The sequence below is a fragment of the Cryptomeria japonica genome, chromosome 7, assembly GCF_030272615.1.
Source record: "Cryptomeria japonica chromosome 7, Sugi_1.0, whole genome shotgun sequence".
Classification (NCBI taxonomy): domain Eukaryota; kingdom Viridiplantae; phylum Streptophyta; class Pinopsida; order Cupressales; family Cupressaceae; genus Cryptomeria; species Cryptomeria japonica.
The window spans coordinates 716,097,795-716,108,657 of record NC_081411.1 but is presented as its reverse complement, the minus strand read 5'-3'; positions in this window follow the sequence as shown (position 1 = coordinate 716,108,657).

The window sequence follows — 10,863 nt, the reverse complement described above, 5'->3', positions numbered from 1 at the left end:
AGTATGGGTAAAATTACCAGGTCTGCCTCTTGAATATTAGGCAGAAAGCATCTTCTCAGGAATTGCAAGCTTCTTTGGCGAACTCCTCTCTATAGACCCAGTCACAACTTCAAAAAGGAGACTAACTCATGCTAGGTTTTGTGTAGGGATAGCCCATGATGTAGACATAGCAGAGCAGATAGATATAGTGTCAAAGTTGGGGACATGGAAACAACAAATAAAATATTAATCTATCCCCTTTGCCTGCTTCCATTGTAAGAAAGTTGGCTACTGGGTAAAATCATGTCCTATCAAGCCGAAAGGAGAGCTCAAGCAGACTAAACCCCCGGTTGAAAGTAAAAAGGCTCCAAAAAAAAAGGTATGGTAAGTCAAAAACTCAGAGAATAAGGAAGATGACTTTATTGACAACAACTATTTTGAACCATTGGGGGAAAATAAGGAAGTGTCCTCAACCTCTGCCTCCAATCCTCCAACTCATGAAGTATTGAGAAATGAGCCAACCAAAGTAAACAACTCTGTGACAGAGCAGATCCGAATAGAGGAATTGAAAGAATAGTCGAAAACTTCAAAAGACACAGCTGGAGTGGTAATTGGTGATACTTATGATGGTAAGGAAATGCAAAAGAAAGAGGATCAACCTGAGGAAGGGGAGATCCTTAGCTCCCAGAGAAAAGATGGATTCTTCCCCACTCATGAGAAGTTCTGAAATGCAAGAAGCCCAAAAATATGCTATACTAGGTATAAACCTTTCAGATTCAGATTAGAACTCAAAAATAGTAAATAGTGTCTCACATGATTCTAGATTCCCTAATTGGGGAGATGAAGATGAAATATCCAGAATCCTTAGTAATCTAGAAGTGGTTCTTGAGAAAGAAGCTAACTAGGAAATACCAAAAAGTAGGAACAAGAAAGGATCCACTCCCTCGGCTTCTCAACTAAGGAAATCCAGCAGAATAGCTCAAGTTGATGCTGGGTATATCTCCTCTTCCCCAAGATGACCTTCTAACCATAAAGCTAGAGACAAGGAGGCCAATAAGAACATTGCAAATGGGACCCAAAAGACTCTTAAGGAGTTAGGAATAGGTAAGTAACTATGAAGATGATCTCTTGGAATATAAGGGGACTTAACAATCCTCATAAACATGATATCATTAGGAATATGATAAGGCATAGAAGACCTGATGTTTTTATTATTCAAGAGACCAAAATGAGTAGAGAAAAAGTTGAATCTTTGAAGTTTTTAAAAAATGGGAGTATCAGTGATGGTAGTTTGGAAGGTGCTTCGGGAGGTATAGCTACCATTTGGAATCTTAATAGTGTCAAAGGCCATGTTCTTATTCAAGAAATTTTTTTCTCTTGTATCAGATTTGAGCATTTAAAAGATGGAACATCATGGTCCTCACCAATATTTATGCACGCAACACCTTGAAAGCCAGAAAATCCTTCTGGAAAAAACTTAAAGAAGTTAGGAACAGTTTCAAAAATATTAGCTGGTTGGTCATGGGAGATTTTAATACTCCTTTGAGAGAAGAGGAGAAATTTGGTGGAAGCCCCTCTCAGTTGGAAAGTAGTTTGGCCCTTATGGACTTTATAAACACTCTGGTTCTCAATGATGTGGAGATACAGGGATGCAACTAACATGAGAACTGGTAATGATCTTATCCAAGTTCACCTTGGCAGGGCTCTTATCTCCAATGAATGGTACATACATTATTTCTGCTCCCTGTCTTCCCATATCCGGGTTGGGTCAGATCATTTTCCCATCACCTTCATTGCTAACCCAATTAATAGAAGAAGACATTTTCCTTTCAGATTTGAGAAAATATGGACTCATCACCCAGAAATCACTCGTAATATTCAGAATTGGTGGAATATCCAAGTTGAGGGAACTGCTATGTACAAAATTGTAAAGAAACTTAAAAGTGTAAAGGAAAATATAAGACTCTAGAATAAATCCATCTTTGGGAACATTTTTGAGGCCAAAGGCAAAGTCCAGATGACCTCAAGAAAATACAGGTCCAAATTCAAAAGGATGGCTTCAGTACTGTGTCTATTGCTGAAGAAAATGAGACCCTTAAAAAATACCATGAAATCATTGCTAAAGAGGAAACTTATTGGAAGCAGAGATCAAGATGCATTTGGCTAAATGAAGGAGATAGGAATACAATATTTTTTCATATGTCTACACTCAAACATAAAGCGGAAAACAAGATAACTAAACTGACAGTGGACAATGGGGAGCTGGTCAAGGAGGAAGAAATTAGGATTGAAGCCAAAAGGTACTTGTAGACACTTAAAAATATATTTTTTAATTATTTTTAATTCCTCACATAATTAATTAACTAATTATGTTAGTTAAAATTATTCTCAATATTAATTAAATATAATTAATATTGTCACTATAGCATATGATTTATTTAATAAATCAATCCCTTTCTTTATTCTTCTAAAAAATCAAATCCTCACAAATCTTCCTCTTAGCTAATTAATTTCAATTAATTAGCTAACCTACATGATTCCTACAAATCATCTTCTTAATTCATCATTAACCTAATAAATTCTTCTAGAAACTCCCTAAACTCACTTAACATTATTCTTCTAATTTTTTATTCCCTCCACTCATTCTCTCTCCTAGTCAAATTCTCCTACAAATATAAATCCCACCTAACATTTCCTCTAATCCCCCTCCTAATGAGTCGTTAATGGCTAATCATCATGATTAGCCACAAAGTCAACTCTTTGTCCGTTCATCTAGCCACTAGCTTTAAATGCTCTTTTTCTAGATGAATATAAGATTTTCGAAATCTCACAATCCTCTAGGCATTTCCCTCTCCCAAGGAATTTTTAATTCCTTTTTATTCTTCTAATCCCCATAATATCCATTTTGGGAGAATTTTTAATTCCTCCAATGCATCTTGTAGAGTGTGGAGATACGAAATGCCTTTAGGGCATATTTCTTGGTCTCCACACCCGCTCTTGGAGCTTGTGTGAGCTCACAAGTAAATCGTAGCCCCTCATCTCAAATTCATCCTAGCCATTTGTTTTCCTCTCCTCTTCCTATAAAATAGGGCTCCATCCCTTCATTCAAAACATCTTGAAATCTAGTAAGCTTATGCTGCCCTTTTGAGCCCAGGAAATCATCTTGGCAACTTGATCATCTCATCCTTATCATTCATCCTTATCATTTGTGCACAATATTGGAGAGCCATCCACATCTAGCAATCAAAGGAGCACATCAAGTGGAGCATTATCAAGGGGCGCCTTCACTTCATCAAGCTCAATCTGAAGGAGAAGGTAAAATAGCAAGGTGAAATGGTTTTTTTATGATATTTTAGCATTCAGCATGTTTATTTTGTTATGTTTTGATTAGTTTACCTTTCAAATCTATTTTTCCCTCTTCAGTACTTTTCAAAACTTCTTAGGAGGGATCATAGGTTGGATACTGATGCTCAATCTTCTTTTCTTCAAAATATTCCTTGTCTTATTGATGAGTAGATGAATATCTCTCTTTCTTCCATTCCTTCGATTTTGGAAATCAAAAATGTTGTTTTTTCTTTTGATGGTTATAAAGCCCCCAGACCAGATGGTTTTCCCATGTTCTTCTTCCAAGAATTCTGGGACATTGTCGGGAAAGATGTTTCCAACAGGGTCAAGAAATTTTTTGGGGCCAAGAGAACTTTTGAAGGAAATTAATGGCACCTTCATTTCTCTTATTCCCAAAACCCAAGGTGTTGACTCCATGGACAAGTTCAGACCTATCAACCTATGTAATTCTTTCTATAAGATCATCTCCAAGGTTCTTACTACCAGAATTATGACTGTCCTTCCTTCTTTGATTAATCATTAGCAAAATGGTTTTGTCCCAGGAAGACAAATTCTCAACTCCATTATTATTGTTCATGAGAATATTCATTCTCTTGTTAGGACTAAGAAACAGGGTCTCGTCCTCAAGCTTGATCTCTCTAAGGCCTATGACTAGGTTGACTGGTCTTTTCTTGTGAAGGTTCTTGTGGCTTATGGTTTTTCCACCAAATGTGTTGACCTCTTCAGCCAGCTTATTACCTCAGCCTCTTTTGTTGTTCTTGTCAATGGCTCCCCTTCCCCCTTCTTTCAAGCATCTAGAGGACTGAGGCAAGGGGATCTCATCTCCCCTATCCTCTTCATTATTATGGCTAAATGTTTTCGAAGGTCTATGGAAAATATGGTTATGCGAGGGCCTTTTAAGGGACTTCAACCCTCTTCAGTTGATCTTATCTGCTCCCACCAACAGTTTGTGGACAATACCATTGTCATGGGGGAATCAAGTATTTTTGAAGCTAGAACCTTGAAGGACACTCTTTGCAAGTTTACCTTTGGTTCTGGTCAGCTCATTAATTGGGTCAAAAGAGAATTTTTTTTCATCAATACTCCAGAGAGAAGACAACAGAGAATTAACAAAATCCTGGAATGTCGAATTGCAGATCTTCCTGCCACTTATCTTGGCCTCCCTTTGGGCATTGCACCTCCTGATTATTTCTAGAGCTCTCTAGTGGACAAATTTCATAAAAAGCTAGCTGGTTGGAAAGGTTCCCTTTTAAGTCGGGCTGGAAAGCTTCAACTTCTAAAAGCTTCACTTCAAAGCATACCTATCTATGCCTTAAGCCTTTTCAGAATTCATGTTAAGTATGTTGATGCAATTGAGAAAATTCAAAGAAAATTTCTATGGTCAAGGCTTGAGGACAAGAAAAGAATGTCTCTTGTGGCTTGGGAACAGGTATGCAAACCAAAAAGTAAAGGAGGTTTGGGACTAAGAAGAATCTGGACCTTAAATGAAGCTCTCCTATCCAAACAAGTTTGGAGAATATTCCACTCAAATAATGAATGGTGTAAAATCTGGCGAAGTAAGTACTCTCTTCTGTCCTCCTCTCTTTCCTCTTTTATCAATTCTGAAATCAGCATTAATGGGTCCCACATCTGGAATCATGCCTCTAAGTGCAGAGATAGAATTGCTAAAGGAGTTACTTGGAAAGTTGGCAATGGTAGGAAGGTTAAATTCTGGGAAGACCCCTAGCTTTTTGATAAACCTTTGACTGATATCTCAAAATGGCCCCCCTATGCCTCCTCCTGTATTAGATCTTTTGGTCCTCTAGTTGAAGGGTATTGGACAGACAATAATTGGCAGAACATTGAAAGCATCCACCCAAGCCTCACTAAGCTTAAGAAACATCTGTCTTCGGTCTGGTTGAATGAAGAGAAAGACTCCCTCATTTGGAAATATGAACCCAAAGATATCATTACTGTCTCTTCAATGTATGGTGTTCTTTCCCCTGTCCCTCCTGATAATCCTTTTTGGTCTAAAGCTTGGATAAAGGGTCTGACCCCCAAAATCAACTTTTTCTATTGGACTATTATTCAAAATAAAATCTTGACCTTAGATAACCTCAAGGGTAGAGGATTTGCCTTTCCTAATAGATGTGCTCTTTTTCTTAAGGAGGAAGAGTCAGTGGACCATCTAGCTATCCACTATTCCTATTCTGCTTTGATCTGGGAAAGATTTCTAAAGAGTTTTAGCATTGATTGGGTGTTTCCTAATACTATTAGTGAGTTGTTCTACTCCTGGAATTACCATTGGTCTAACTCCTTTTTGAGATCTCTGTGGTAGCTATCAATCCCTCACATTCTGTGGGGACTATGGAAAGAAAGAAACAATCGTATATTTAGGGACACCACTCTTACTCAAGATATTGTGTTCCAAAAAATTCAATAGGCGATTGTGGAGAAAATTGGGATCATTGGGGGGCCCTGTTTTTCAACCAACCCTCTGGAATCTCACATTTTAAGTTCCTGGAATTTGAAGAATGCTGGTAATTCTGATCCTAAGAAAAACAAAAGACTTGAAGAAAGGTGGTAAACTCCCCCTCATGGTTGGTCCAAAGTCAATTTTGATGGTGCTACAAAAGGTAATCTGGGCCCTGCGGGATGTGGAGCTATTCTTAGAGATGACAAAGGTATATGCAAGGAATTGATTGTTGTTCCAATAGGAAGTCAAACAAACCACAAAGCAGAAGCAATGGCAGCACTCCAAGGTATTCTTCTCACAAAAAGATGGAATTGCGCCTACATATAAATTGAAGGGGACTCAAACAACATCATCAAATGCCTCAAGGGGACCTCTAAGCCTTCATGGTCTATTAATAACATTATAAAAGAAGCTAAAGACCTCATCAACACTTTTGATAAAAGCTACATATCTCATATCTACCGTGAAGCTAATGGGTTTGCTGACTGGGCAGCCAACGCAGTGGTCAATCAAGATGAAATGATTACTTGGCAGGGTGAACAAGGCCTCCTTGAGGAAGTAAGATTAATCATTTTCAAGGACCGATATCATAGCATCCCAAATATTTTTGATGTACAAACTAATAATGAAACAAATTAAAAGGAGCACTTCGAGCAATTATAATATTGCTAGCACCATTTATTATAACACTCAATCAATCACTTCCCACGCTTTCTGGGTAAATTTGGTAGCTTCGAGAAACTTTCAATCTAAAGTTCTCTGCAAGTCTCAACATTCTACTCTGAATAGAGAAAATATGGGTGGAAACAAATGCCGATACAAGCCTAGTAGGTGCGAGGAATGGAAGCAAAAGGAGGCAGTCTGGAACATTCTGCAGAAGGGTGGTTTTTCTAAATTTATGGAGAGGCTTCATGGACAGGACACCACAATCACCAATTTCTTTTGTAAAAACTGAGAAAGGGTATTTTGAAGATGGGAGACTAGTTTGTTGTCATAGATGAAGACCTTATTGCCCAGGCCATGGGGCTCCGAAGGGAAGGAAGCAACTACTACAGAGATAGAAAAGTGAGCAAGGAGGCCATTGATAGATATCTAGAAACTGAAAAGGTTAAAAAATGCATGGTGAAACTAAGTAAAACTTACTATCCCCCTAGGGTTTTTGTCAAACCATGGAGGGAGGTCCTTTTTATTATAATGTGCTATATTACTTTAGATGGTAGATTCACTAAAGTATACGACTACCATTTTGTTTTGCTGAATCATTTTAGGCATGACGAGAAGGTTAACATTCCATATTTTTTGTTATGTTCTATGAATGCCACCATAAAAGCCTATAAAGAGAACCCTAAGGGGGACACTGCCATGCATCAAGGTTTAATGGTTCTTATTTATGACCATCTCAAGGCTAACCAAATAGCTCACTCGCAACCCTCTATTTCTGAGTCTGAGGAGGATGGGTCGGACTCTATTTTTTCCTTGGATGAGGGTTCTGATAGTGATCCAACGAGTGAGTTTGAGGAGAGTATGGATGACTCAGAAGTTGAAATAGGTAAGAAGAGGAAATATTTGAAAACCAGGCCTTCCTCCTCAAAGGGAAAGAAACCCAAAGGCAAAATTCTCCAAATTAGCTCCTCCTCCTCGGAGGAGGGCTCAGAAGATTCAGAGAAGGAGAAACCCCAGGGTTCTCAGAAAAAGAAAACTAAAGTTCATACACAGACCAGAAACAAACAAAAGAGAAAGGATGAGAATGTGAAGGAGTTGGAGGATCATAAGCAGAAAAAGATTCTGGAAGCTGACCAGAACTTGGAGGAGGTGACCACTGGAGAAATTCTTAGGGTTGATGATAAAGCTAATGTTGGTGACACCCAAATAAGGAACATGACAACTCTGGCAAGATTGATCTCTCCGTAAACCCACCTCCTCAGGGTATGAAAGATTTTATGGACACCATGGAATGGTTATTCACCAGTTGCAAGAAAGTTGTGGATGACAACAAAAAACTCAGCCATAGAATCCAAATTCTGGAAACTATTAACACAGGGGAAGGGAAGACTATGGCTGATTATATGGAGGATTTTGACAAATATTGTTGCTAAAGATGAAAACATAAGAGACTCCTTCAACCCCAGATTCGAGAAAATCTAGAAAGACCTATTGGAGAGGAAAGCAAAAGCTAATGCTATGGATCAAACTATGTCGCGAACTGTCAGTAAAGTCAACAAAATTGAGGAATCTCTCAAAAGTATCGTAGAGCAAAGCTTGAACATTCTGAAGGTCTCTGCTGGCAATACTAAAACTCTCATCAACAAATTGGATGAGGAGAAGGATACCCTGGACATTGACCCTGACACTGAAGGCACAGGAGATGTTCAAGGACCCAGAACCAGAACCAAAGGAAAAAAGAAAGAGAAGAAGCCTAATAAGAACCTGGATGAACTCAAAGTTGTTGTGGCCTCCTATGACCAGCTGGTGATTAAGGCGGAGGACCTTCTGAAGACTCTTTAATTGTGCAGTGTTTTCCTGGTTTCTATTGTTTTGTTGTTCCTATCTTATGTTGTCTTTTTGTTTACTAGCTTGTTGCCAGTCATTTTGTATCTAGTTTTTATATTTTAGAACTCTATGATGACATTTCTTAATATCCTTTGTTAAAGGTTTCGGGTCCTGAAAACCTGCTTTTCTAATTAATCAGAACAACAAAATGAAAATTATATAACTATTAAAAAATATATTATTATATAATTATAAATTAATTACGTTGAGAGGCGGAACACTACAGTGGCACCCACCCATTTTTTTCGGTGTAATTTTAAAGATTAGATATTTAAAAATAAAAAATTAAAGACTAAAATCTAATTAAAAAGAAACTTTCTATTATTATTATTTATAATAATGACTAAACAATGGATTATTTAAAAATAAGTTTAACAATAAAATCTAAATTAAAAAGCAATTTTCTATTATTATTATTTATTAAATATGAAAAAAAAATTAAATCTAGATTTAAAAGAAACAAATCTAAATTAAAAAGCAACTTGTTATTATTATTTATTAAATGTGAAAAAATAAAACAAATTAAATCTATATTTAAAAAAACTTCTAATTTAAAAATTATGTTTTTAAATCTAGATTTAAAAGAAACTTCTATTTATTTATTTAAAAGAAACATGAAATAAATAAATAAATCTAGACTTAAAGAAACTTCTATTTTTTTTTCATGCAAATAATTTCATATTTTAAAATAAGACTAAATTCTAATAAATATTAACAATATGAAATTAATTAAGTTATGCTAAAGGTAAAGAATTTTTAAATTTGATATCTCTTCATCTTCTCTACATAAATTTTATTTATAAAATATAGGTATGCTAGTGATTAAATGTTATAAAATTATATTGTATATATTAAAATGATTAAAAAAAATTGTGATTTTCAAAAAGTATTAATATAAAATATAATGATTAAAAAAATATTTATACAAAATTATATGAGAATGTTGTGTAAAGCCTGCAATGAAATTGTTTTAAATATTTATTTAATTTTTTATTCAATTTAAATGATGTGAATCAAATTTTTAAAAATAGCAATTGATTTATTACCTATATTCTCAAAAATAGAAAAGAAACAATTAAAATTTTGTAGAGAAAAATCACCTTTTTATAAGATTATCAATAAAAAGTGAAAAAGCTCTTAAACATATGTGAAAATGCGATTTGCGAATATTCAAATTTCCTATGTGAAAAAGCACTCCATCGAAAAGTGATGAGATAGGAGAATGACAGGAGGTCATTAGCAAAAGGGCGAGGAGATTAGCAAGGAAAAATCAATCACAAAGGAACTGTAATAATAGCTCTTTTATTTGACTTCCCGATGGCGATATGAGAAATACCCTAGGAATTTTTCATGGAGGGTCAACCAAAGGCGAGAACCAGTAGTGGAATTCTATTCTTACTATACCTCTTCCTATGCCGAATCCTGTAGGTTCCAAGAATAACAAGTGAAATTCTATCCAGATATTGGTTAATCATCATAGGCCTCAATGGGTTTATGAGAATGGTTGGTGGATAGACAAATGTGCTACTTCTAATCAGGAGAATTTCCACAAAGATAAAGTATCAAACAGGAATTCATTTCTTGATCGATATGAAAAGAGGCCAAGGAAATTCAACTAGCATGGGGTTTGGAATCCGTCATTTCCCCCAGCGATAGGAGCAAATTGTACCCCCCTAGGAAAGATAAGGGTATTTCCCTCTAAAAAATTGACTCCCGAAGTCCCTAGGAAACATCAGGTGAAAAAATTTGTCAAGATTACCTCGATCAAGCTCAACCCCATCTGGAATTTATATTCCAGATTAGGGTCTTTTGTCAAATGGAACGGCAAGAATCTCCTAGCAATAGAGGCTATTGATTAGTGGGATTCCAAATTCATGCATCAGGTAAGTATCTCTCACTTAGAGAATGATATTTTGTTCATTCGATGTAAAAATTTAGAGGTTAAGAATGAAATTCTCTCAAGTAAAGTTAGGTTATTTAAAGGTCATTGTTTTTCTTGCATCGAATGGCTTCCAAATTTTGATCCCTATTCCTTTAAACCTAAATTCATGAATAGATGGGTTGATTTGGGCCCTCTTCCAATCAAATACCACTTCCCTCATTTCTTAGAAGAGGTTGGGATTAAAATGGGCTCCTTTATTGGTTGTGAAGGTCTTGATAGGGAGGATCAAAATGAACATATTAAATTGCTTATCAATTTAGACCTTGATGTCAAAACCTTTGATCCTATGGAAATTGTAATAGACAAAGGATCGTGGATGATCAAGCTAGTTCTATATGATGGGTTCATTCATACCACAAATATAATATTGAAGAATTTCAACAAAGTCGACAGTAACCCTGCTAAATTTGAGGCTCATGCTTCTAGGCCAGACATAGTTGTTAAACTTAATGAAGGGTCAGGGGGTTTCTATTTAGAAACTATGGAGATGGCCCAGTCGGACTCCCCAAAAACCTTCTCATTCCTACCCTGATGTAGATATAGATTCCTCAAACACTAAAAAGGAATCTTTGAAACTCCTCGTTGAGGACAC